Here is a 27,005-nt window from a genome sequence, read left to right on the forward strand (position 1 = left end):
TAATTGAAAGTTATGGCCGGGCGCGGTGGCTCAAGCCTGTAATCCTAGCACTTTGGGAGGCCGAGACGGGCGGATCACGAGGTCAGGAGATCAAGACCATCCTGGCTAACACGGTGAAACCCCGTCTCTACTAAAAATACAAAAAATTAGCCGGGCGAGGTGGCGGGCGCCTGTAGTCCCAGCTACACGGGAGGCTGAGGCAGGAGAATGGCGTAAACCCGGGAGGCGGAGCTTGCAGTGAGCTGAGATCCGGCCACTGCACTCCAGCCCGGGCGACAGAGCGAGACTCCATCTCAACAACAACAACAACAAAAAAAAAAAAAAAAAAAAAAGAAAGTTATTAGAAGGTTTCAAGAAAGGGCGAGAGGACAGAACTTTATTTTTAAAAGATTACTCGGCCGAGCGCAGTGGCTCACACCTGTAATCCCAGCACTTTGGTAGGCTGAGGTGGGTGGATCACGAGGTCAAGAGATCAAGACCATCCTGGCCAACATGGTGAAACCCCGTCTCTACTAAAAATACAAAAAACTAGCCGGGCGAGGTGGCGGGCGCCTGTAGTCCCAGCTACTCGGAGGCTGAGGCAGGAGAATGGCGTAAACCCGGGAGGTGGAGCTTGCAGTGAGCTGAGATCGCGCCACTGCACTCCAGCCTGGGTGACACAGCGAGACTCCGTCTCAAAAAAAAAAAAAAAAAAAAAAAAAAAATTAGCTGGACGTGGTGTCACGTGCCTGTAGTCCCAGCTACTCAAGAGGCTGAGGCAGGAGACTCGCTTGAAACAGGAAGACCGGAGATCGTGCCACTGCACTCCAGCCTGGGCCACAAGAGTGAAACTCCATCTCAAAAAAAAAAAAAAAAAAAAAAGATTACTCTAGTTGCGGTGTGGGGAAAAGACAGAAGCAAGCAAGGTGTGGGTGTGAGAGACCAGTTAGGTTATTGCAGGCATCAAGGACAGAAATGACAGCTTGTGCTGGGTGTTTGCAGTGGACGAGTGGGGTGAGACTGCTTCTGTTGCCCACAGTGTCTGGAACATAGACATGGAACCTAGGTATTAAAAACCTTACTCTAGCCAGGTATGGTGGCTCACACCTGTAATCCCAGCACTTTGGGAGGCTGAGGCAGGTGGATCACCTGAGGTCAGGAGTTCAAGACCAGCCTGGGCAACATGGTGAAACCCCATCTCCTCAAAAATACAAAAATTAGCCTAGCATGATGGCAGGTGCCTGTAATCCCAGCTACTTAGGAGGCTGAGGTGGGAGAATCGCTTGAACCCGGGAGGGGGCGAAGGTTGTAGTGAGCCAAGATTGTGCCACTGCACTCTAGTCTGGGCGACAGAGCAAGACTCTGTTTCAAAAAAAAACCCTAACTCTGCCGGGCGCGGTGGCTCACGCCTGTAATCCCAGCACTTTGGGAAGCTGAGGTGGGCTCACGAGGTTAGGAGTTCCAGACCAGCCTGGCCAACATGGTGAAACCCCGTCTCTGCTAAAAATACAAAAAAAAAAAAAAAAAAAATTAGCTGGACGTGGTGGTGGGCGTCTGTAATCCCAGCTACTCGGGAGGCTGGGAGAATCGCTTGAACCCGGGAGGTGGAGGTTGCAGTGAGCTGAGATCGCGCCATTGCACTCCAACCTGGGCAACAGAGCAAGACTCTGTCTCAAAAAAAAACCAAAAAACAAAAAGCACCTAACTCTGCCATTTATTTATGAGATGGAGTCTTGTTCTGTCACCCAGGCTGGAGTGCAGTGGCACAATTGGCTCACTGCAACCTCCACCTCCTGGGTTCAAGCCATTTTCCTGCCTCAGCCTCCCCAGTAGCTGGGATTACAGGCGTACACCACCACGTCCAGCTAAATTTTGCATTTTAGTAGAGACAGGGTTTTCACCATGTTAGCCAGACCGGTCTGGAACTCCTGACCTCGTGATCCACCCACCTCAGCCTCCCAAAGTGCTGGGATCACAGGCGTGAGCCACTGCGCCCGGCCCTTCTGCCATTTATTAACTGTAACTGAGAAATTTATTTAATCTCTTATCTCGAAGGTTGAGAGAATTATAGAACCTGTATCACAAGGATGCTATAAGGATTAAATAATATAAAAGTTTAGTGGTATCAGTATGCTGCAGAAGGTGAAGCTTGAACAGTGGATAGATGATGGAGCAGTTAGAGATGGGAAAACTAGTTCTATTTGGGATACCAAATGGAGAAATCAACTGGTCTGTCAAATAACACAGGTGGAGAACTGGGTGGAGAAATCTGTACTGGAAATAACATTTGAGAGTTGTTGATGTCTAGTTATTGATGACTTGAGAATGAATGATATAGTCCACAGTAGAGCAAGAAGGGAAAGTTTGGATGGTCTCATGGAAATCCAACATTTAAGAATCAGAGGAGGGCAGGACACAATGGCTCATGCCTGTAATCCCAGAACTTTGGGAGGCCTAGGCTTGCTTGAGGATTGCTTGAGTCCAAGAGTTCTAGACCAGCCTGGGCAACATGGTGAGACCCTCATCTATATCTATCTCTATTTATCTGTATCTCAAGAATCAGAGAAATGCTCTTAATTGCCTACTGTTTCATAAACAAAGTAGTATAATGGAGAGAGTTGGAGTGAATTTTCTTTTTTCTTTTTTTTTTTGAGACGGAGTCTTGCTCTGTTGCCCAGGCTGGAGTGCAGTGGCACAATCTCAGCTCACTGCAAGCTCCGCTTCCCGGGTTCACACCATTCTCCTGCCTCAGCCTCCCGAGTAGCTGGGACTAAAGGTGCTCGCCACCATGCCTGGCTAATTTTTGTATTTTTGGTAGACATAGGGTTTCACCTTGTTAGCCAGGATGGTCTCGAGCTCCTGACCTCGTGATCCACCCACTTTGGCCTGCTGGAATTGCAAGCGTGAGCCACCGCGCCCGGCTGCGAATTTTCATTTTATCCTCAATCTCCTCATCTGTAAAATGGGGATAGATTATCTCTCTAAAGATGATTATACCCTCCCTCATTTTATTTATTACATTGTATTGCATTTTTTGCTTATGAGGATTTGTTCAAACTCAAGAAGTATGTTTTGTATCTTCAACAACAGCAAAACAGGAGAGAATAAAGAAAAATAATACTTACTGAACTCTAAGCATTTTACATGCATATTATCATTCAGTCTTTGCCACAACCTTGTAACTTCTATTTCTGGGTGTGTGACTATAGATGAGGAACTGGGGCATGGAGAGGCATGGAGAGACTTAATCGTCTAACCAAGGACATATGGATACATAGTGGATGGTAAACTAGAACTAATTTGAATTCAGTAAATGTTAACAAACATAAATCATATAATAAATGGCTGTGATCAATTAATGTTAGTTTTCCCTCCAACTAAATTTGGTTCAGGAATTGTGCTTGATGAATAACAATATTATCGTTGCCCTCTGAGATGTTCGGTAATATTTATTTGTTCAGTTTGCCTTAATTAAAAGAATATACTTCGGGCACGGTGGCTCAAGCCTGTAATCCCAGCACTTTGGGAGGCTGAAGAGGGCAGATCACTTGAGGTCAGCAGTTTGAGACCAGCTTGGACAACATGGTGAAACCCCATCTCTACTATAAAAAAAAAAAAAAAAAAAAAAAAAAAATACAAACATTACCCGGACATGGTGGCCTGCGCCTGTAGTCCCAGCTACTTGGGAGGCTGAGGCAGGAGAATCGGTTGAATCCGGGAGGCAGAGTTGCAGTGAACCGAGATGCTGCCACTGGCTCTGGTTTAAAAAAAAAGGGGGCGGGGAGAGTGGGGAGGGGCTGGGCGCGGTGGCTCACACCTGTAATCCCAGCACTTTGGGAAGCCGAGGCGGGCAGATCACTAGGTCAAGAGATGGAGACCATCCTGGCCAACACGGTGAAAATCTGTCTCTACTAATAATAGAAAAATTAGCAAGGCCTGGTGGCACACGCCTGTGGTCCCAGCTACTCGAGAGGCTGAGGCAGGAGAATCGCTTGAACCCAGGAGGCAGAGGTTGCAGTGAGCCGAGATCGCGCTAGTGCACTCCAGCCTGGTGACAGAGCGAGACTCCGTCTCAAAAAAAAAACAAAAACAAAAAACAAAAATAACTTTTAGTCACTAGTACTTAATGCGAAAGAAATAATAGATAATAGAGGAAGAGAGTGTGTCCTATACATTTTGGTGTTGTTTAAATTGTTGGGTCATTAAGTTTAATATCTGCAATCATTCTGGGAAAAAAAATTCCATCTCTAATGTTGTATTCAAGAAAGTATATGATTTGGCTGACAGTTGTAATAGGGGTGATACAATGGAGGACTGATAATTCGGAGCCCAGAGTCTTGGAGTCTAGTTCTTAAATTACTATGTTCATTCACCAAAAATTTACTAAGCTCTTTCCACGTGCCCAGCACTGTGCTAGGCGCCCTGTGACCTTGGGTATGGCTCTAGGGCACCTTAAAAGGAGAATGCCATACCCTGCAAGAGCTTTTAGGGATTTCATAAGGATGCGACTCAGAGAACGGAGAGAAGCGCTCCAGACGCAGCGGTCTACGGCCCTCCCGCCCAGCGCCTCCAAAATCTGAGATTCTACCCTGTGGAAACTCCGCAGCAAGAAAAACTACATCAAAGATGGCGCCGCCGGCCTCTCCCGGCTCAGCCACCATCTTCTCGGTAGTTCCCGAGGTGGACGGGCACAGCACGCATGAGCGGCCCTGGCGTCCTCGGCGCGCCTGCGCGGCCGCAGCACCTCCCCCGCCCCCCCGCCGCCGCCGCCGCCGCCGCCGCCGCCGACGCCGCTGCCGCTGCTGCTGCACTCACGGCGGGTGCCCGCGCCTCAGGTGAGTGAGCGCCTCCGCCCGGCCCGCGGGGGGCGCGCGGCGCCGCATGCGGGGGCGTCGTTCCTTTGCCCTGCTCCTTCACTGTATCATCTCCGTGGCACAGCGAGGCCCTGGGGGCCCGTGCTGCCTGCCTCCCCCTTACCCCCGGGGCCCTCTGCCCCGCCCCGCCCGCCGGACCCAGGTCAGCCCGGCTTTCTTCGGCGGCTCCCCGAGCCCAGCCCGCCGGCGACAGCGTGCGGGCAGCAAGAGAGCCTCTCTCCGGGCTCAACGCCCTAGGTCACAGGGACGCCCCCCGCAGGCGCGAACCTTTCTCTCGCTCCGGCTCTGCAGGCAGCAGAGCTCGGTGGGCCTTGGGGTTGTTCATCCATCTACCTCGCCCGCTCCAAGAGCCCAGATGCTTGGAAGAGGGACTGTGAGCAGCCGTTGCACCCGTCCGGCCCCAAAGCAGCAGAGGGCATCCTCTAACGGGACCCTACTACTGCCCTACCGGGGAGAGGCTTCTTAGCCCCACTTAACACCCGAGGAAACTGAGGCACGGAAAGGTGAAGTGCCATGCCCAAGGTCACGCAGCTGACAAGTGGCAGGGTCAGCTCTCAACTCAGGGTCTCGGGCTCTCAGGCCAGTGCGGTTGGAATTTGATCTCGTACCTTTGAAAAAATTTTGAAATCACTTGTCATCTCTGAAGTTACTCTCGAACGTCATAAAAGTAGGCTGCACAAAGAAGATTTTCTTGTTGTCGGAGTACAATTGAGGTGTTATTGTAATAGTAATAGTGTTATTAATATAAGAGCTAACGTTCTTCCAACGCTTGCTGTGTGCCAGGGGTCTTGCTAAGCATTTTATTAAGATAACCTCGCATAACCACCTCTGCATGTCCCAATCCAAATGCTGCCCCCTTCCTTGTCATGAAGCCCTTTTTTTTTTTTTTTTTTTTCCTGCAGAGCTGGCCTCCCTATCACAGGTAGGAGCCCCATGGCTTAGGAGGCAGGGAAGCTCTCCTTTGGTGGCTTACTGACAGAACAAGAGTGATCCTTCCCTACGGGCATCCAGATCCGCCCCCCCCCCCCGCCCCGCGCCCCCCTCCCTTACCTGGCCCTCAGGGGATATTATTAGCCGTCCTTTCTCGGCTGCCCAGACAGCAGGACTGGGCTGACTGGGCTAGCTGGGCAGGCTGGATTTGGAGGTGACAGAGCAGATTTGGCTAGCACTCACCTCATTCCGGGGCTTTCTGGTTCTGCCCTAAGGTTAGGCTTGAACATTTCAGTATTTAAGATAAAGTAAGAAGAGAAAGAGAACATTGATAGAGTGGTGCTGAATTTAAGAAGTCTCCCATGATTTAAAGTTCCAAATGAACAGCTATAAAAATATGTGAATGTTTCTCCCCCAAAATAACTAGCTCAAACTGTCGTTTTTCTCCCTTAGCAAATCCTCCTCCACGTTTCAAAGGCTCCACTAAATCACCACCTTCTCTGTGAAGCCTTCCCTGCTTGATTTTCCCAGTTAGAATTACACGTTCACAAAACAGGGTCTTAGCCTCAGTCTTACCCTGCGGACTTCTAGCCCCTTGAGGGCATGGTCCATCTTTGCAGCTCCAGATGCCTGGCTCACAGTAGATCCTTGGTAAGGACTCAGTGAATTTCCACTGCCCCTTTTCATTACTCAAAGGGTGGTGTTCTGCCCTTCTGTTCCTCCTTCCTGCCCTTCAGTTTCTCTTTGCTTGTCCCTTCCTTTAGATTCAACTTGTCATCACCATTTACCACTCAAAGGCCTCCATCCACCCTGGAGGATGGCTCCGTCTCAAAAAAAAAAAAAAAAAAAAAAAAAAAAAAAAAAAAAAAGCCTGTTTATGTTACTCGAACGTGCACTCATAGTTGAGCTGCTTTTGGTTTTTCTTGTTTGTTTGTTGAGACGGAGTCTCGCTCTGTCGCCCAGGCTGGAGTGTAGTGGCGTGATCTCGGCTCACTGCAAATTCCGCCCCCCGGGTTCACGCCATTCTCCTGCCTCAGCCTCCCGCGTAGCCAGGACTACGGGCGCCCGCCACCACGCCCGGCTAATTTTTTCTGTTTTTTTAGTAGAGACGGGGTTTCACTGTGTTAGCCAGTATGGTGTCGATCTCCTGACCTCGTGATCCACCCACCTCGGCCTCCCATAGTGCTGGGATTGTACAGGCGTGAGCCACCAGACCCGGCCGAGCTGCTTTTGTTTTGTTGTTGTTGTTGTTGTTATTATTATTATTATTATTATTATTATTTTGAGACAGAGTTTTGCTCTTGTTGCCCAGGCTGGAGTGCAATGGCGCAATCTTGGCTCACTGCAACCTCCCCGTCCCAGGTTCAAGCAATTTTCCTGCCTCAGCCTCCCAAGTAGCTGGAATTACAGGTGCCCGCCACCATGCCCAGCTATTTTTTGCATTTTTAATAGAGATGGATTTTCACCATGTTGACCAAGCTGGTCTTGAATTCCTGACCTCAGGTGATCCGCTTGCCTCCGCCTCCCAAAGTGGTGGGATTAGAGGCGTGAGCCACCGAGCCCGGCTGCTTTTGTTTTATTCTAAATTGTTACTTTTGAGCAGGGAAAAATGCCTGTTTATCCTCAACAGTGGAGTTGGTATATGCTGTTTCGATGTACAGGTCAGTTTTCATTTGCATGTTGCAGTAGGATAGCCTGAGGCTTATACTCCTTTAGTCTGTCCCTAAATGCTTGAGAGATCCATTTTTACATTCTTTTACCTTCTGTGGCTGATTGCCCCTGGTTGTATCAAAGTAATCACAATTTTTACTGTATATCATTACATGGAATTTATAATAACAAATATTCAAAAGAGTCCTTTGGGAGGCAGCAGATATATGCATAGATTCTCTATTTAAATGAAGCTTCTAAAAGTTTTTCCAAATAATTTTCTGTAAATATATTAACTATGGGTAAGGCATGGATGTGTGGCGCCTGATGTGGTGGAAGATTCGCAGTTGAATCAAACAGGGTCTTGTTGAGAGAGCTTACTAGCTAATTGGGAAACATTGTATCTAACTGTACTAAAATCAAGTCTAAACATTCTCATATTAATGTTACAAACAAAGCAATATTAGACTATAATGGAATAAGATATTCCTACATGGGGTGTTTCATAAAATTGTATGTTATTCAGGCTGAAAAGGAGCATTGAGTCATTAAGTGACCTTTTCTTTTTTTTTTTTTTTTTTTTGAGACGGAGTCTCGCTCTGTCGCCCAGGCCGTAGTGCAGTGGCCAGATCTCGGCTCACTGCAAGCTCCGCCTCCCGGGTTCAAGCGATTCTCCTGCCTCAGCCTCCCGAGTAGCCGGGACTATAGGCGCCCGCCACCGCGCCCGGCTAGTTTTTTGTATTTTTTAGTAGAGACGGGGTTTCACCATGTTAGCCAGGATGGTCTCGATCTCGTGACCTCGTGATCCGCCCGCCTCGGCCTCTCAAAGTGCAGGGATTACAGGCTTGAGCCACCGCGCCCGGCCCATTAAGTGACCTTCTCACTTAGCACTGTGATTTAAAAAAGTTAATTTACCAAAGAAAGCCCTGAAACCTGGTAAATATCCATAATCAACCTAACTAAGTTTTTGTGTGCTATTTTCAAGTGCTGTTAAGAAAGAAAGGTGGCGGGGGGCATCATCCTGAGAATTGAACTTGTCCACGGTCGCAGAACTGGGGCTACGACTTGAAATTCCAGACTTTTTAGCCACTAAAGGTTTATCAGTATTTTTCTCAGTGAATTCATCCTTAAAGACATTAACCAGGCCGGGCGCGGTGGCTCAAGCCTGTAATCCCAGCACTTTGGGAGGCCGAGACGGGCGGATCACGAGGTCAGGAGATCGAGACCATCCTGGCTAATACGGTGAAACCCCGTCTCTACTAAAAATTAAAAAAACTAGCCGGGCGAGGTGGTGGACCCCTGTAGTCCCAGCTACTCGGGAGGCTGAGGCAGGAGAATGGCGTAAACCCGGGAGGCGGAGCTTGCAGTGAGCTGAGATCCGGCCACTGCACTCCAGCCTGCGCAACCACTCCGTCTGCACTCCAGCCTGAAGCTGTAATCCCAGCAACAGATGGGCGAGACAGGAGATCCATCCTCTCAAAAAAAGAAAAAAAAAAAAAAGAGGCTGAGGCCGGAGAACGGGAGGCGGAGCTTGCATTGAGATCCGGCCACTGCACTACGGCCTGGGCTACAGAGCGAGACTCCATCTCAAAAAAAAAAAAAAAAAAAAAAAAAAAAAAAAAGATTCCATTTATGTGCTTAGAACAGGGGTGGGAGAAGACATACAGAAACATGATCCATGTCTTCAAGGAAGTTATGGTCTGTTGGGGAAGAGTAAAGCACTGTTCTCTAATGTTGAAGTCAGCATATATGTAATTGTTAAATTGTATGGTAGAGGGACTAGTTGTATCATGGGAGCTGGGGAAAGGGGGGCAAGAAGGATCAGTATGAGATGTGGTGGTGAGACCACTTTGGGTTTTGACTTTCTGGGCTTTGACAGGTGGATAGGGTCAGCATTAATCAAAAGGACAGCAAAACATTTTGAATCAGGGGCTGATAAAACAGACCAGATAGCAGTGCCTACCATGTTTAACGGACAGTAAAAAAATTGGCTTGACTGGCTTAGAGCAGTGGTTCTCAGCCTTTAATGTGCACCAGCATCACCTGGAGAGCTTATTAAAACCCATATTCGGCCGGGCGCGGTGGCTCAAGCCTGTAATCCCAGCACTTTGGGAGGCCAAGACAGGTGGATCACGAGGTCAGGAGATCGAGACCATCCTGGCTAACATGGTGAAACCCCGTCTCTAGTAAAAAATACAAAAAAAAACTAGCCGGGCGCGGTGGCGGGCGCCTGTAGTCCCGGCTACTCGGGAGCCTGAGGCAGGAGAATGGCGTGAACCCGGGAGACGGAGCTTGCAGTGAGCTGAGATCCGGCCACTGCACTCCAGCCTGGGCGACAGAGCCAGACTCCGTCTCAAAAAAAAAAAAAAAAAAAAAAAAAAAAAAAAAAAAAAACACAAAAAAACCCATATTCCTGGGCTTGACCTTCAGAGTTTCTGATTCATTAGCTCTGGAGTGGAACCGGAGAATTTGCAGTTCTAACAAGTTCCCAGATGATGCTGATGCTGCTAGTCTAAGGATCACACTTTGAGAACCACTTGATTAGAAGGTTGAGAAGCTAGAATCAGAAACTGTCAAATAACTTGTTCCAAAAAAGTGCATGTGTGTCAGATGTGAGGGTATACTGACATGGGAGAGTTCTGGAAAGATACATACCAAGCTCTAATGGTCCTCACTTCTGGGAGTGGGATTTAGAGACTTGGGGAATTTACTTTTTTACCTTTCTGTATTATTTTTGTATTGTGCACATAAAGCTTTTGTGTTTTAAAAATGAAAGAAAAATAAGAATCTTTTTTGAAGATATATAGTAAAATATTTATGGATTAAAAAAAGACCTTGCTAAAGTAATCTGGTGTCATCCAACAAACATTTTTAGAGTGTCTGCTATGTGCCAGATGCTGCTAGCTTCTGGAAATGCAAAGCCTTTGCTAAAGCTTGCAGGCTGGTGATGGTGATTGAGATGGGCAGATAACAGCTTTAGTTAGTATCATGTGAGCTTCCTAGGAGCAGGGACCAGGGTCTAGCTCTGTGCTTGGCTGATAATAGGCACTTAGTAAATGATGAATGAATGAGCAAATCCAGGTAAGAATTGAAGACAGAAGGAAAGAAAAAAAGGCCAAATGGGAGATTCTGGAAGAAAACAGGCAAGCCTGGATAGGAATGGTGAAAAGAAGGGGTGCATCAAAAAGTACTTTCAAGTACAAAGATTGATAACATTTTGGGTTTACTGCAGAACTGGATGTCAAATTGTTTCTTCTAAAAGATGCCCCCCCCACATTTCTTTTTTAATAGCGCTTGAAAATAGCACACAAAAACTTAGCTAGCTTGATTATGGATGTTTACCAGGTTTCAGAGCTTTCTTTGGTAAATGAATTTTTAAAAATCACAGTGCTAATTCTATAAAACTAATGTATAATATTTACCTACAATTAATTGTTCTCTCATTCATGTGAAATTAACTGATATATGAAGGATGTTTTAAATGTTATACAAAAGTGGGTAGTATTATGTCTTTTGATTTTATCTCTTCAGTGAAAGGGCTAGTAGTCTACTCAAAGTTCTGTGATATGTCTCATAGTAACTGACAGAATTTGACATTTTATCAGTCATAAACAAAAATTTGTTGCCCAGGTGTGGTGGCTCATGCCTGTAATTCCAGCATTTTGGGAGGCTGAGGCAAGCGGATCACCAGGTCAGGAGTTCAAGACCAGCCTGGCCAACATGGCAAAATGTCTCTACTAAAAATACAAAAATTAGCTGGGTATGGTGTCACGCGTCTGTAGTCCCAGCTACTCAGGAGGCTGAGGCAGGAGAATCGCTTGAACCTGGGAGGCAGAGGTTGTAGTGAGCCAAGATCATACTATTACACTCCAGCTTGGGTGACAGAGTGAGACTCCGTCTTAAAAAAAAAAAAATAAATAAATAATTGTTGTTGGCCCAATGGGGTGCACTTTGGAGGAATCCAGCTTCTTTGCCTTCTGAATTTAATTCTGTATAAACACTAATTACAATGGCAAACATTAATTAATGTTTTTGATAGGGAGCTGATGTCCTCCCTGGATTTGGGAACAATGTGTTATATGGAGTCTTTTTGTGTGGAGGTGCCACTTTTTATCTTCCCTAGAGATTTAATATAGTAAATGAAGATTAATTTTCTAAGTACAGTGGTGGTTTCCACCAGGCTTTAGCTATAGCATTTGACAATAATCCCCTTATTACCTAAAAGTACCCATGGTCTACAGTCTGGGGTTTTCAATTGATCAAGTAAAATTCTGGATATAGCCACTCTTTATACTTAATTTTATTACTTATTACGTTTTTCTATTGTAAGTCTTGCAGTGTTTTTTGTTTTTTTGTTTTTTTTTAGACGGATTCTCGCTCTGTCACCAAGGCTGGAGTGCAGTGGTGCAGTCTCAGCTCACTGCAAGCTCCGCCTCCCTAGTTCACGCCATTCTCCTGCCTTAGCCTCCTGAGTAGCTGGGACTACAGGTGTCCGCCACCACGCCCGGCTAAGTTTTTGTATTTTTAGTAGAGATGGGGTTTCACCGTGGTCTCAATCTCTTCACCTCATGATCCACCCGCTTTGGCCTCCCAAAGTGCTGGGATTACAGGTGTGAGCCACCGTGCCTGGCCTGCAGTGTTTTTTCAAAAGATGCTGCTGTTTTTAGTTTTAGGGCAATAGCTGTCATTTTGGGGGTACCGCTAGTGTGATGGCCTAAGAAAATCATAAACCCAATAAATCAGAGTAAGAAAAATTATATGTAGCTCATAAAGATAACATGAAATTGCTTCCCATTTCCTTTTTTTTTTTTTTTTTTTTTTTTTTTTTTGAGATGAAGTATCGCTCTGTTGCCAGGCTGGAGGTGCACTGGCATGATCTTGGCTCACTGCAACCTCTGCTTCCCAGGCTCAAGCTATTCTCCTGCCTCAGCCTCCCAAATAGCTGGGACTATAGGCGCACACCACCACGCCCAGCTAATTTTTATACTTTTAGTAGAGACGGGGTTTCACTGCGTTGGCCAGGATGGTCTTGATCTCTTGACCTTGTGATCTGCCCACCTCGGCCTCCCACAGTGCTGGGATTACAGGTGTGAACCACCATGCCTGGCCTTCTCATTTCTAGTAATAATTTAAGATCAAACCATCCTGGCTAACACGGTGAAACCCCGTCTCTACTAAAAATACAAAAAAGTCCCAGCTACTCAGGAGGCTGAGGCAGGGAGAATGGCTGAACCTGCTTTCAGTGAGCCGAAATTGCACCACTGCACTCCAGCCTGGGGCACAGAGCGAGACTCCGTCTCAAAAAAAAAAAAAAAAAAAAAAGATCAGAAATCAGGCCAGTCTCTGTAGTCCCAGCTACTTACAGGCTGAGGTGAGAAGATCACTTGAGCCCAGAAGTTTGAGACCAGCCTGGGCAGCATAGTGAGACTCCTGCTCAAAAAAGGTTAGAAATCATGTCTGCTTTTCCTTTAATTTGTAATCATCATGTGGTAATCTTTCCAGAAATGCGTGCTTTCGAAACAGATATGGTTGTTTATTTATTTGTTTTTATTTTTTTGAGACGGAGTCTCGCTCTGTTGCCCAGGCTGGAGTGCAATGGCCGGATCTCAGCTCACTGCAAGCTCCGCCTCCCGGGTTCACGCCATTCTCCTGCCTCAGCCTCCCGAGTAGCTGGGACTACAGGAGCCCACCACCTCGCCCGGCTAGTTTTTTGTATTTTTTTTTTTTTTTTTTGTATTTTTATTTTTTTGAGACGGAGTCTCGCTCTGTCGGTTTTTTGTTTCACCGTGTTAGCCAGGATAGTCTTGATCTCCTGACCTCGTGATCCGCCCGTCTCGGCCTCCCAAAGTGCTGGGATTACAGGCTTGAGCCACCGCGCCCGGCCTGTTTATTTAAAATGACAGTTTTATCCTTACAGTGCTTCCATATATATATATATTTTTTTTTTTTTTTTTTTTTGGGGGGGTCAGGGAAGGTGCTTCTTACAAAAGGGCAGCTGCAAAATACGGAGACTTCTGGAACAATTATTTGTTTTTTCTTAAAGCGAAAAAATGGGTGGGATCCAAGGAATCAAAGCAGTAGATGGACAAACCAGGAGCATCCCCAAGTTATTTTCAGGAAACAGAGCAACAAAACACAAAGGTAAAATTTTCAGTCAAGGAATTCTTCCAACAACTTAACTTTAGCTAGTCTCGGGGATTCCGAAGCCCTCCCTTTCAGTGGAAAAGTATGACTTATTACTGCAAACACATTACTCCACTACAATAAACACCTTAAAACAGAGTTTTTGATCACATCTGTTTAATTGCACACAAGTAATACTACTGGGTAACTAGAACCAGGTGTGAATGTGTTGAGATTTCTACTGTTTTGCATGATAGTGCTTCTACAAATATATATACATATATATATTTTTGTTGTTGTTGTTGGTTTTATTTTTTTTGTTTTTTTTGAGACGGAGTTTCGCTTTTGTTGTCCAGGCTGGTGTGCAATGGCACGATCTTGGCTCACTGCAACCTCCGCCTCCCGGGTTCAAGTGATTCACCTGCCTCAGGCTCCCAAGTAGCTGGGATTACAGGCATGCAGCACCACGCCTGGCTACTTTTTGTATTTTTAGTAGAGACGGAGTTTCGCCATGTTGGCCAGGCTGGTCTCGAACTCCTGCCTCGACCTCCCAAAGTGCTGGGAGAAAGTGTTGCTTTTAAGTCATTTTGTTTGGATGGTTTTAACCAGGGTGTTCACTAAAATATAACTTTGGATGATTAGTCCACAGGGTGTATTGCATTTCCAATACCCCCAGATAGGTACAAGTCTCATATTAAAGTAGTAATGATAATAACAGTACCTAAATTTTGTATGGGGCTTTTCAACGTTCAGAAATTTTTTTTTTTTTTTTTTGAGACAGTCTTGCTCTGTCACCAGGCTGGAGTGCAGTGGCACAGTCTCAGCTCACTGCAACCTCCACCCACTAGGTTCAAGCAATTCTCATGCCTCAGCCTCCTGAGTAGCTGAGACTACAGGTGACCGCCACCACGCCCAGCTAATTTTTTGTATTTTTAGTAGAGACGGGGTTTCGACATGTTGGCCAGGCTGGTCTCAAACTCCGCCCACCTCAGCCTCTCAAAGTGCTGGTATTGCAGGCGTGAACCACTGCGCCCAGCCAATTTTCAGAATTATTTTATAGTAACATCCTGGTAAGCTCCAGTAACCTAACCTGAGAGTGTGCATTAGAAGGATTAATGATCAGATGGCATCAAGTGGGGAAAATTGGTTATAGAGGTCAGGATGCAGATTGCTCAGGTTCATATCCTTGCTCTGCTGCTTGCTAGCTGTGTGACCTTTGGCAAATTACAACAAATTTCATCTGTAAAATGGGGTGGATTACAGTACCTAGCTAAATATGTTGGGAAGCAAAATGAAATCATGAGTCGATAAAGTGCTTATCACGGTACCTGGCATAATGTAAGTGCTCAATAAATTTGGCTAGTATGAGTATTATATACTGCATTTTAGGGCTCTTGTTTGTCCTTTACCTCACTCAGGCCGCCTTAAAGTACAAATTGTTTTCAGGGATTCCGCCTTACAGCTGTCAGGAACCCGGTGCCATCTAAGAGCACGCCCAAGGGCTTTGCTGGTGGTAGCTTTCCTCGTGTCCTGAGTGGCCTTCTTCAGGAGTGGAAGGCAGGGGGTTGTGCTTCTGCTTTTAGAGTTACCTTAGTATGACTCCTGTGTTAAAACTTCTGCTGGCCGATGGGTGTCTGGGATTAACCAGAAGGCTTCTAGATGGATCTTGCTTTGTTCTAGCAGTTATTTATACCAGGACCCTGGGATGGATAGAATTAATATATAGGACAGACTCAGATTCCCAGCTTGGCAGTCTCTACAAACCTCTCATTTACCACCTTCTGCCAGAACCCAGGAGTGACACAACAGGAAGGTGGGCCTATTGCAGGGATTGCTGCCCTTTTCCTTTCAGGAAAATATGAGGGGTGTGAATGGCTCTTATCTAGGCCTGAGGATGAGCAGGGGTACTTCCTGTTACGGTGAGGATCTGTGAGCATATGGGCTACTTAAGTAGCTGCCTTTGATCCTTCCCACCCCTTAGCTTATGGAGATAGGGGGGATAGCGTCTCTGAGAGTATTTCTTCTGGCGAAGAGGTACCCAGACTTTCCTTTATGCAGTGAAAAATCTCAGTGAACTGTATTTTTAAAAGTGTTCCATGGAGCTGGGTGGTTTGGCTTGTTTATCTGGCTTCCTGGGGGAGTCCCCTGAGATCCTTTGCTTTCCTAAGGGCCCCCAGGAGACAGCAATAGAACCAACATCCGTTACCGTTACCGTAGACACTTGAGGGGATGTTTAAGTCAATAGTTTTATGATTAGATTAATTCAGGCTTTAACCCTGAGGAAACTTAAGAGCCAAGTCTTCAGATAATTGTGCATCTTCTAGACTGAAGTATGGAATTTAGCCCAGTACTCTGGGATCTCTTTCAGAGCTGAGCTAGGAATCCACATGCTAGTTCCAGCTCCACACCTAGCTGGCTGCGTGAATTCAGAAATCACTTCAATTTTCTGGGCCTCTTTCCTCACTGGAGAATGAGGGCATTACTGTAAACCAGTGGTTCTTAGCCCTGGCTGCATGTAAGAATTACCTGTGAAGCTTTAAAAACAATACTCAGGCCCTACATTAGCCCAATTAAATTGGATCTTTAAGGTTGAGGCTGAGTCGTTGATAATCTTCTCTGCTTCCCAGGTTTAAGTGTAGCTAAGATAACTATGTGCACAACATGACCAAATTTTATTTTATTTTATTTATTTATTTTTATTTTTATTTTTTTTTGAGACGGAGTCTCGCTCTGTCACCCAGGCTGGAGTGCAGTGGCCGGATCTCAGCTCACTGCAAGCTCCGCCTCCCAGGTTCACGCCATTCTCCTGCCTCAGCCTCCCAAGTAGCTGGGACTACAGGCGCCTGCCACCTCGCCCGGCTAAGTTTTTGTATTTTTAGTAGAGATGGGGTTTCACTGTGTTAGCCAGGATGGTCTCGATCTCCTGACCTCGTGATCCGCCCGTCTCGGCCTCCCAAAGTTCTGGGATTACAGGCTTGAGCCACCGCGCCCGGCCAACATGACCAAATTTTAAACAAAAAAAAAGTTAAGCTTCTGTGTCATTATGCTCCTCAGAAACCTTCAGGGGTTGTCTGTGTGGTAAAGTCCAGCTCAGGTGCTCTGCGTTCTGACCCAGCCTACTTCTGCAGCTTGTCTTCTTGTCCAGCTACATTGTTCTTGGTGTCTCCTGAATGTATTGTCTTTTTTTTTTTTTTTTTTTTTTTTTGAGACAGAGCCTCGCTCTGCTGCCCAGGCTGGAGTGCAATGGCGCGATCTTGGCTCACTGCAACCTCAACCCTCTGGGTTCAAGCCTCAACATTCCGAGCTGGGATTAAGGCATGCACCATCATGCTCAGCTAATTTTTGTATTATTACAAAATTAATACAAATTTTGTAATAATTTGTATTACAAATTATCAACATGGTGATAATTTGTCACCATGTTGTATCACCATGTTGGCCAGGCTGATCTTGAACTTCTGACCTCAAGTGATCCTCCCGCCTTAGCCTCCCAAAGTGCTGGAATTACAGGTGCCCTGCCTGAATGTATTGTCTTTAATTCTTTCCCAAACCTGATGTCCTCACCTGTAATGTCTCTCTTCCCTTCCCCTTTTCAAAACATATCCCTTCAGGGCCCATCATTCTCCCCTCCCTTGGGAAACTCCTGACCATCCTAGTCCTTAGTTATTTCTCCTGCCTCTGCATAGGTTTTGAGCTTCATTAGCTCTGAGTGTATGTTCCAAACACTAACTGCAATGTAAACGTGATAACTCAAGCAACATTCAATCCTTCAGAGAGTGGGACACATGTAAATATAGATTGAGTATCCTTTATCCAAAATGCTTGGGACCAGAAGTGTTTCAGGTTTTGGATTTTTTCCAATTTTGGAATATTTGAATTATACTTACCAGTCGAGCATCCCTAATCTGAAAATCTGAAATCCGAGTGCTCCAATGAGCATTTAGTTTGAGCATCATGTCAGTGCTCAAAAAGGTTTAGATTTTGAAGCATTTCGGATTTTGGATTTTCAGATTGGAGAGGCTCAATATGTGCCACTGGGGTGACTTGTATACTGTTAAACGTGTGATATGGTGTATTGTTGGCTCTTTCATTATGTATGTATATCTTGTAAATATTAGTTGATGGATAGCTATCCATGACCAGCCTCCAGCTGTCATTTTTATCCTTATTTCCTATTTCCAGCAGACCTTGTGCCTTCTCATCTCCTTGCCTTTAAGTTGTCCTCCCTTTCTGGAATTTCTTCTTTTATTCTTATTCTCATCTACAGAAATTTTCTCTGTTTCTCAAGGTGCAGTTCAGATATTACCTCCTCCATGAAACTTCTTCCCAGCACCCACAAGCTGCATTGCTTCAATTATGCCGTAAACCTCTGTAACCCTTAGAGCAGTGGTTCTCAATTGGGAGTGATTTTGCCCCAAAGAGGACATTTGGCATTATCTGGAGACATTTTTGGTTGTCACAGCTGTTGGGAGAGTGTGCCACTGTCATCTAGTATTGTAGGCCAGGGATGCTGCTACACATTCTACAATGCACAGGACAGACCTCCCACAACAAAGAATTATCTGGCCTAAAATGTCAGTTGTGCCAAGGTTGAGAAATTGCCTTTGAGTTTGTCCAGTTCGTAAGCTTATATGTATACTGCCTTGAACTGTAACAATTTGTTTATAGACCTTATCTCCCCTACTTAATTGAATTAATGGGTGAAGACTAATTCTAGTCCTCCATCTGTGCTTTCTTGTTATTCACTACATATCAGGGCTTAATCCTAGAGCCTGTGGCCTAATCCTAACTGCTTAAGCAGAGATAAAGACATGTTCAGTGTGGAGTGTGTGTGGTGAGGCAGTCTTCTCAATTCTGAATTTCTCTTCTTTTCACTCTCTGTCTTTTCATCTGTGATGACCTGGGAGAAAGTGTGATTTAGGGCATAAAGTGAGCATTTGGGATAAGAATACCTGGGTTTCAATTCCAGCTGTGCCATTTATTAGTTGTGGTATTTTGGTCAATCCATGTCACCTCTTCTATTTTTTTCTTTTAGACAGAGTCTCGCTCTGTCACCCCGGCTGGAGTACAATGGCACGATCTCGACCCACTGCAAAGGTGATCCGCCCGCCTTGGCCTCCCAAAGTGCTGGGATTACAGGCATGAGCCACTGCGCCTGGCCATGTCACCTCTTTAAGCCTTAGTTTCTTCATGTCTGTAATAGCCATGATGCCAGTGCCTCAGTGTTTTAGCTCATGGTACCATCATGATATTCCAGTGAGATGTTAAATGTGAAGGTGCTCTGTAAATTGGAAAGTGCTGTAATGATTACTCATATATCCACTGTTCAAAGGTATAAAGAGAGAGGATGTGAATCTGTTTGCTTAGGAGCTCTGCTGACTACCTTCCCAGCTAGTCCCCTGGCCACTTCCTGTGGCTTTCTAACCATAACTGCTTCAGCATCAACTCCAGCTGACCCCTTCCAGGTTATTCTCTCCAGTGTGCCTCCTTTGTTTGTTGCCTTCATTCTGTTTTGGTTATCTGTCTGCAATCTTGCCAAAATCAAAAGTGATCGACTCTGCCCCTAGAATACTAGCTAGTGGCCTGGTGTCAGCACATCCTGGCAAGGCCTGACATAGACCAAACATGGTCATGGGAAAAAGCTATAAAACAAGACAACTTGCAGTTTCAAAAGCCAGTAACTTTCTTATTGTTCTTGTTGTGTTTATTAAACTAACAAAGAAATCTATTTTATATATATATGTGTGTGTGTGTGTGTGTGTATTTTTTTTGTGTGTGTGACAGAGTCATGTTCTGTAACCCAGGCTGGAGTGCAGCGGTTCAATCTCAGCTCACGGCAGCCTTCACCTTTTGGGCTCAAGCAGTCTTCCCACCTCAGCCTCCTGACTAGCTGGGACTACAGGCACACGTCATCACACCCGGCTAATTTTTGTATTTTTTATAGAGACAGGGTCTTGCCATGTTTCCCGGGCTGGTCTCAAACTCTTGGGTTGACCCTCACTAGGCTAATACCTGGGGAAATGCTTAGGATGTAGTAAGGCTCATGCTGGGGAAGAATGTGAAGTACTACTTTTACAGGGAGCTTCAGGATCACAGAATGCCAACCCTGTCAGGGACTCAAAAAGGTCATCCTTCCCAATCTCTTCCCTTGACAGATGGGGTAACTGAGGCCCAGAAAGGGAAAATGCTTTGCTTAGCGCCATTGAGCTATGTAGGTGCCCATCTAGGTTTAGAATCCACATCTGATGTGCTTACAGGCTCTTTCCATTACTGGAAGAATCCATGTGTCTCTGCGTGTCTTGTCTTTTTTCTGAGTGAACAAAGATTGCACTCTGTATTATCAGGCTTTAAACTGTGTTCTGCAGAGCCCTAGTGGTCTCACCACCACTTCAAGCACAGCTTCTACATGTTTTCTGTTTTCTATTTCAGAGTTTTGCTGTAAAACTTGAAAGTCACTGATCTTGTTGATCTTTTAAAGCCCCTCCCAGTATGTGTCTCTCCTGGATTCCTGGTGAGATTTTTGCTTGCATTTCAATTCAGAAATGTTAGTTTCTGTATTTCTATTATTTATTTATTTATTTTGAGACAGGGTCTCACTCTGTTGTCCAGGCTGGACTGCAGCAGTGCAGTTGTGGCTCGCTGCAGCCTCAACCTCCTGGGTTCAGGCGATCCTCCCACCTCAGCCTCCTGAGTGGCTGATGCTACAGGCATGTACCATCACGCCCTGCTAATTGTTTAATTTTTGGTAGAGATGTGGTCTCACTGTGTTGCTCAGGCTGGTCTTGAACTCCTGGACTCAAGTGATCCTCCCACTTCGTCCTCCCAAAGTGCTGGGATTACAGACTTAATCCACTGTGCCAACTATTTTCTTTTCTTTTCTTTGAGATGGAGTCTCGCTCTGTCGCCCAGGCCGGAGCGCAGTGGTGTGATCTCGGCTCACTGCAAGCTTCGCCTCCTGGGTTCATGCCATTCTCCTGCCTCAGCCTCCGGAGTAGCTGGGACTACAGGCACCCACCACCACACCCGGCTAATTTTTTTTGTATTTTTAGTAGAGACGGGGTTTTACCATGTTAGCCAGGATGGTCTCAATCTCCTGACCTCGTCATCCACCCGTCTCAGTCTCCCAGAGTGCTGGGATTACAGATGTGAGCCACTGCACCTGGCCTAATTTCTATATTTCTAAAAAGTGGTCTATATAGTCATGGACTTTTCAGCATGGAGAACTGAACTTCATTTTTCCTAGATTTTGACACCACTGACTTTTATTGTCCAGAGTTAATGGCCCTTTCATAGTCTTCATCCTCCTCCTTTTTTCTTCAGCATTTGACAGTTTTCCTCTACTTTTGTGTAAATCTCTCTTCTCCCTTGAATTCTTTGACATTGTATTTCTGCCTTTTAGCATCTCTGAATATTTTTTCTTTGTCTCTTACTGGTTCTTTCTTTTCCATCACTGAGTTGTCCTTCAGAAGAGCCCAGGCCTACAGACCTCCTTATCTCTGGTTTGGTGATCATTTGGAGGCTTACCTCACTCATTCTCACTCCCAGTTGTCCTTGGGTCTCTCTTGGATTCCTGACTGAAATTGATTTTCTTTTTAACAAATCAGTTTCTCTGTTACTTTTTCTCAGCTCACTCATTTTCATTCATTGTGCCATAATTCTTTTATCTCCCTAACTGAAAACTTTGGCAAAATCTAACTCTTCTCTGACCTTGTTCTATTTTCTACTTTTTTTTTTTTTTGTCGAGACAGCATCTCCCTCTGTTGCCCAGACTGGAGTGCAGTGGTGCGATCTTGGCTCACTGCAACCTCCTTCTCCCAGTTTTAAGCGATTCTCATGCCTCAGCCTCCCACGTAGTTGGAATTACTACCACGCCTGGCTAATTTTTATATGGTTAATAGTGACAGAGTTTTACCATATTGGCCAGGTTGGTCTCGAACTCCTGGCCTTAAATAATCCTCCCATCTTGGCCTCCCACAGTGTTAGGATTATAGGCATGAGCCACTGTGCCCTGGCCAACCTTGTGCTATTTTTACAAACTTTTTATCCCAGAGCTCCCACTCTCTCTCTCTCTCTCTCTCTTTTTTTTTTTTTGACATTTTGTAATTTCAGGAGTCTAACAGCCCCTTGTTACCTTTCAGCAAGGTTTCTGCAAACTATTTTGTTTCTCCAGTATATTCACATTTTAGTTGATCAGACCTGTTGAGTCTTTAAACAATCGCATCTCAGCCTGGGCAACCTAGTAAGACCTGTTTCTACCAAAAAACAAAAATTAGCCAGGCATAGTGGTATATGTCTGTAGTCCTAGCTCCTTGGGAGGCTGAGGTGGGAGGATTGCTTGACCCTAGGAGTTCAAGGTTACAGTGAGGTAACATGGTGCCACTGCACTCCAGCCTGAGTGACAGAGCAAGACCCTGTCTCCAAAAAAGAAAACAATTTTTTGGCCGGGCGTGGTGGCTCAAGCCTGTAATCCCAGCACTTTGGGAGGCCGAGGCGGGCGGATCACCTGAGGTTAGGAGTTCGAGACCAGCCTGGCCAACATGGTGAAACCCCATCTCTACTACAAATAAAAAAATTAGCCAGGCGTGGTGGCAGGCGCCTGTAATCCCAGCTACTTAGGAGGCTAAGGCAGGAGAATCGCTTGAACCCAGGAGGCAGAGGTTGTGGTGAGCCAAGATCGTGCCATTGCACTCCAGCCTGGGGGACCAGAGTGAGACTCCGTCTCAAAAAAAAAAGAAAAGCAAAAAACAATTTTTTTTTTTTTTGAGACAGAGTCTCGCTCTGTCGCCCGAGCTGGAGTGCAGTGGCACAATCTCAGTTCTCTGCAACTTCCGCCTCCCAGGTTCAAGCGATTCTCCTGCCTCTGCCTCCTGAGTAGCTGGGATTACAGGCACGCACCATCATGCCTGGCTAATTTTTGTACTTTTGGTAGACACCAGTTTCACCACGTTGGCCAGGCTGGTCTCAAACTCCTGACCTCAGATGATCCGCCCGCCTTGGCCTCCGAAAGTGCTGGGATTACAGATGTGAGCCACCATACTCGGCCCCCAAATTTAAAAATAAAAAATAAAAGTTCCATCTAGTTTACTGAAATTTTGGAATAAGGCAGGACAAAATCAATGGAGTCTTTCTTTACCCCATCCTCACTGATCTCTATTGAAGATTGTTGCTAATTGGCTGGGCATGGTGGCTCACGCCTGTAATCCTAGCACTTTGGGAGGCTGAGGTGGGTGGATCGCCTCAGCTCAGGAGTTAGAGACCAGCCTGAGCAACAAAGTGAAACCCTGACACTACAAAACGTACAAAAATTAGCCAGGCGTGGTCGCGTGTTCCTGTGGTCCCAGCTGCTTGGAAGGGTGAAGTGGGAGAATGGCTTGAGCCTGGAAGACAGAGGTTGCAGGTAGCCAAGATCATGCCAATGCACTCTAGTCTGGGTGACAGAGCCAAACTCTGTCTCAAAAAAAAAAAAAGATTGTTGCTAATAATAAGCCTTTCAGTTCATCTCCTAACCTCAGATTATCTCCACCTCTCCTCAGTGATGAGGGCACATGTTAGATTTTCATCACTTAAAACTGATTATATCTGAGATCCTAAACAAGATTCTCAGGTGATAGATTTTGAGGCTCACTGTTCTAACAAGCAAGAAATAGCCCTTGCCTCTGAAACTGGTTGCCAAGTAATAGCTAGAACTTCATTTGTCTTTTCTCTACTCATTCCACATCCTCTATGCCCTTAGTGTTATAACTACTGAGATAGTGAGGGCTCTTGTCCTGGTGTGATGACTCAGAGCTTCATTTCTAAGGTATCTGAGTCATTGTTGGTATGTATAGGATTGCTTTAGGCTTCTCTTACCTCAAGGAGGTGCCACAGGGTGGGTAAAGAGAAAAAAAAACTTGCTCAGGGTCCTACAATCAGTAGATGGGGCCTGGCACAGACATTATGGTACGTGAGTTGAGTATCCCTTATCCAAAATGCCTTGAACAGCCTAGGTGTGGTAGCTCACGCCTATAATCCCAGCACTTTGGGAGGCTGAGGTCGGTGGATCACCTGAGGTCAGGAGTTTGAGACCAGCCTGGTCAACATGGTGAAACCTTGTCTCTACTAAAAATACAAAAATTAGCCGGGCATGGTGGTACATGCCTATAGTCCCAGCTACTCGGGAGATGGAGGCAGGAGAATTGCTTGAGCCCAGGAGGCGGAGGTTGCATTGAGCCAAGATCGAGCCACTGCACTCCAGCCTGGGTGACAGAGTGAGACTGTGTCTCAAAAAACCCCCCCCAAAAATCCAAAAAAATGCCATGAACCAAAAGTGTTTCAGATTTTGGATTTTTTCTGATTTTGCAATATTTGCATTATACTTGCTGTTTAAGCATCCCAAATCTGAAAATGTGAAATCTGAAATGCTCCAAAACCCCAATCTTTTTGAACATGGACTTGATGTTCAAGGGAGATACCCATTGGAGCTTGTTTATGTATGTGTGTGTCCATGTATCCATCGACCCATCCATCCATCTATCCATCCATCTGTCCTTTGTCACTTCTTCCAGGAGCCCATTGGAGCATTTTGGATTTCAGATTTTTGAATTTGGGATGCTCAACCTGTAATGGGAGAGCAAAGGTTTTAAAATCCTTTCCCTATTATTCACTTATTTAGAGGCAGGGTCTGGCTGTGTTGCCCAGGCTGGACTCAAACTCTTGGGCTCAAGCAGTCCTCCTGCATTAGCCTCTCAAGTAGCTGGGACTATAGTTGCATGCCACCACTCCTGGCTCTTTATTAGATGTGGGGATTTTAGAATAGTTACTTAACTTCTCTGAGCCTAAATTTCTCATCTATAAAGAAATAAAGGCTGGGTGCGGTGGCTCACACCTGTAATCCCACCACTTTGGGAGGCCAAAGCAGGCGGATCACCTGAGGTCAAGAGTTTGAGACCAGCATGGCCAACATGATGAAACCCCATCTCTACTAAAAATATAAAAATTAGCCAGTCCTGGTGGCGGGCGCCTGTAATCCCAGCTACTTTGGAGGCTGAGACAGGAGAATCGCTTGAACCCAAGAGGTGGAGGTTGCAGTGAGCTGAGATTGCGCCATTGCACTCTAACCTATGTGATGAGTAAAATTCTGTCTCAAAGAAAAAAATAAATAAATAAAGATATCTAGGCCGGGCAGGGTGGCTCACACTTGTAATCCCAGCACTTTGAGAGGCTGAAGCTGGCAGATTACTTGAGGGCATGAGTTTGAGACCAGCCTGGCTGACAGGGAAGCCCTGTCTTTACTGAAAAATACAAAAATTAGCTGGGCGTGGAGGCATGTGCCTAATAGTCCCAGCTACTCAGGAGGCTGAGGCAGGAGAATCACTTGAACCTGGGAGGCGGAAGTTGCAGTGAGCTGAGATTGCACCACTGCGCTCCAGCCTGGGCAACAGAGCAAGACTCTTGTCTCAAAAAAAAAAAGAAAGAAAGAAAGATATCTACCAGAGAGGATTGTTATGAGGATTAAACATAAAGTGCCGAGATTATAATTCCTGACAGAGTAGGTGGCCACCTTTTCTCCTTTCCCTTTCTAGCCATTTGGTATCAGACTCATTTCCTTAATTTGAAGATGGCTAGTTTTTCCTTGTCAATCCTCCCTCCTACTCATATGACTAGGAAAGAGGCAAAAATTATTTACTGCAATTTATAAAATCCCTACTAGCCTTTTGAAAATATTAATAGCTTTTAGTACCAGTATGGGATCTGGCAACCCTACCATTTGTGCAGATGCTGGAACTGCAGGCCTTAGATCCCCAGGAGAGAACCTGTCTGTGTAGCTGAGGGATCTGGAGATGGAGTTTTCCACCAGAATCTTAGTTTTCTTGTATATGTTATACAACTGCTCACTGGCAAGGGCTTGAGACATTCAAAGTGGAGCAGAAATGGAGTCTCCAGAAGAATGCATTAGATCCCCTAATACGTGGAAGGTGAATGTCTACTGCCGTGATGCCAAATCCTGAGTCACCCTGGAGCAGCTTACTGTCCTGCACAGCATTATTGCCCGAGCCTGCATTGGGCCTAGCTGATAGGGACAGCCTTCTCATTTAATTTGTGTCTTCGTTCGTTTGTTGGTGTAAAAATTGCATTTTTCTTCATCTTTAAAAAAATTACGTAGTGCTGGGTGTGGTGGCTCACACCTGTAATCCCAGCACTTTGGGAAGCCAAGGCAGGGGGATTGCTTGAGTCTAGGAGTTCAAGACCAGTCTGGACAACATAGTGAAACCCCTGTCTCTAAAAAAAATTTTTTTTTTTAGGCCGGGCGCGGTGGCTCAAGCCTGTAATCCCAGCACTTTGGGAGGCCGAGACGGGCGGATCACGAGGTCAGGAGATCGAGACCATCCTGGCGAACACGGTGAAACCCCGTCTCTACTAAAAAATACAAAAAACTAGCCGGGCGAGGTGGCGGGCGCCTGTAGTCCCAGCTACTCGGGAGGCTGAGGCAGGAGAACGGGCGTGAACCCGGGAGGCGGAGCTTGCAGTGAGCTGAGATCTGGCCACTGCACTCCAGCCTGGGCGACAGAGCGGGACTCCGTCTCAAAAAAAAAAAAAAAAAATTTTTTTTTTAATTAGCAAGGCATGGTGCCACATGCCCGTTGTCCCAGCTACGTGAGAGGCTGGGGTGGGAGAATTGCTTGAGCCTGGGAGGTTGAGAGCCATGATTGTGCCACTGCATTCCAGCCTAGGTGAAAGAGTAAGACCCCATCTCAAAAAAAAAAAAAAAAAAAAGGAACACTAGGTGAACGCCTGTCACTTTGGACTTGAGGGCGCCTTAGGCCTTTCTCTGACCCTTTGACAGGCCCACCCATGTGGAGTCATATTTGAATAATTCCCATCTTGAAGTGCATTGCTTTCTAGTCAGTGAATTAAAGTAGGGAATAAAGTGGGTGAGTTGAAAAAACAATTTCAGGAAATCACCATTTAACTGGGAAAAAAGAACAAGTGGAAATAGGCTAAAATGGCTTTCTTTAGATGGAAGGACTATGAGTAAATTATCTGTTCGTTATTCTGTGATTTCTGTATTTTCTTTTTTTTTTTTTGAGACAGAGTCTCGTTCTGTCACCCAGGCTGGAATGCAGTGGCATGATCTTGGCTCACTGCAACCTCTACCTCCCGGACTCAAGTGATTCTCCTGCCTCAGCCTCCCGAGTAGCTGGAATTACAGCACCTGCCACCACACCCAGCTAATTTTTGTACTGTTAGTAGAGACAGGGTTTCACCATGTTGTCCAGTCTGGTCTCGAACTCTGGACCTGAGGTGAGCCTCCCAGTATGCTGGGATTACAGGTGTAAGCCACCGTTCCCAGCTGATTTCCGTATTTTCTTCTTTTTTGTTTTTTGAGACAGGGTCTCACTCTGTCGCCCAGGCTGGAGTGCAGTTGCGTGATCTTGGCTCACTGCAACCTCCGCCTCCCAGGATCAAGCG

General features: G+C 45.8%; 2 protein-coding genes across 5 annotated transcripts in view; one reads left to right on the forward strand and one right to left on the reverse strand.

The window, feature by feature from the left end:
• MANBAL (mannosidase beta like) overlaps positions 1–27,005 on the reverse strand; it is a 634,273-nt gene that overhangs the window by 561,780 nt on the left and 45,488 nt on the right. The window contains exon 1 of one of the 3 annotated variants that reach the window (XM_050807399.1): positions 5,874–5,877. The exons of the other annotated variants lie outside the window; for them this stretch is intronic. The gene's annotated coding sequence lies outside the window, so the exon portion shown is untranslated. Of the gene's footprint in view, positions 1–5,873; positions 5,878–27,005 lie in introns of those variants that run through there. 3 annotated transcript variants of the gene reach the window in all.
• Positions 4,706–27,005, forward strand: part of NDRG3 (NDRG family member 3) — a 92,373-nt gene continuing 70,073 nt past the window's right edge. For both annotated transcript variants that reach the window (XM_050807189.1, XM_050807191.1), the window contains exon 1: positions 4,706–4,814. The gene's annotated coding sequence lies outside the window, so the exon portion shown is untranslated. The remainder of the gene's footprint in view (positions 4,815–27,005) is intronic.

This window comes from Macaca thibetana, chromosome 10 (genome assembly GCF_024542745.1).
Source record: "Macaca thibetana thibetana isolate TM-01 chromosome 10, ASM2454274v1, whole genome shotgun sequence".
Lineage (NCBI taxonomy): Eukaryota > Metazoa > Chordata > Mammalia > Primates > Cercopithecidae > Macaca > Macaca thibetana.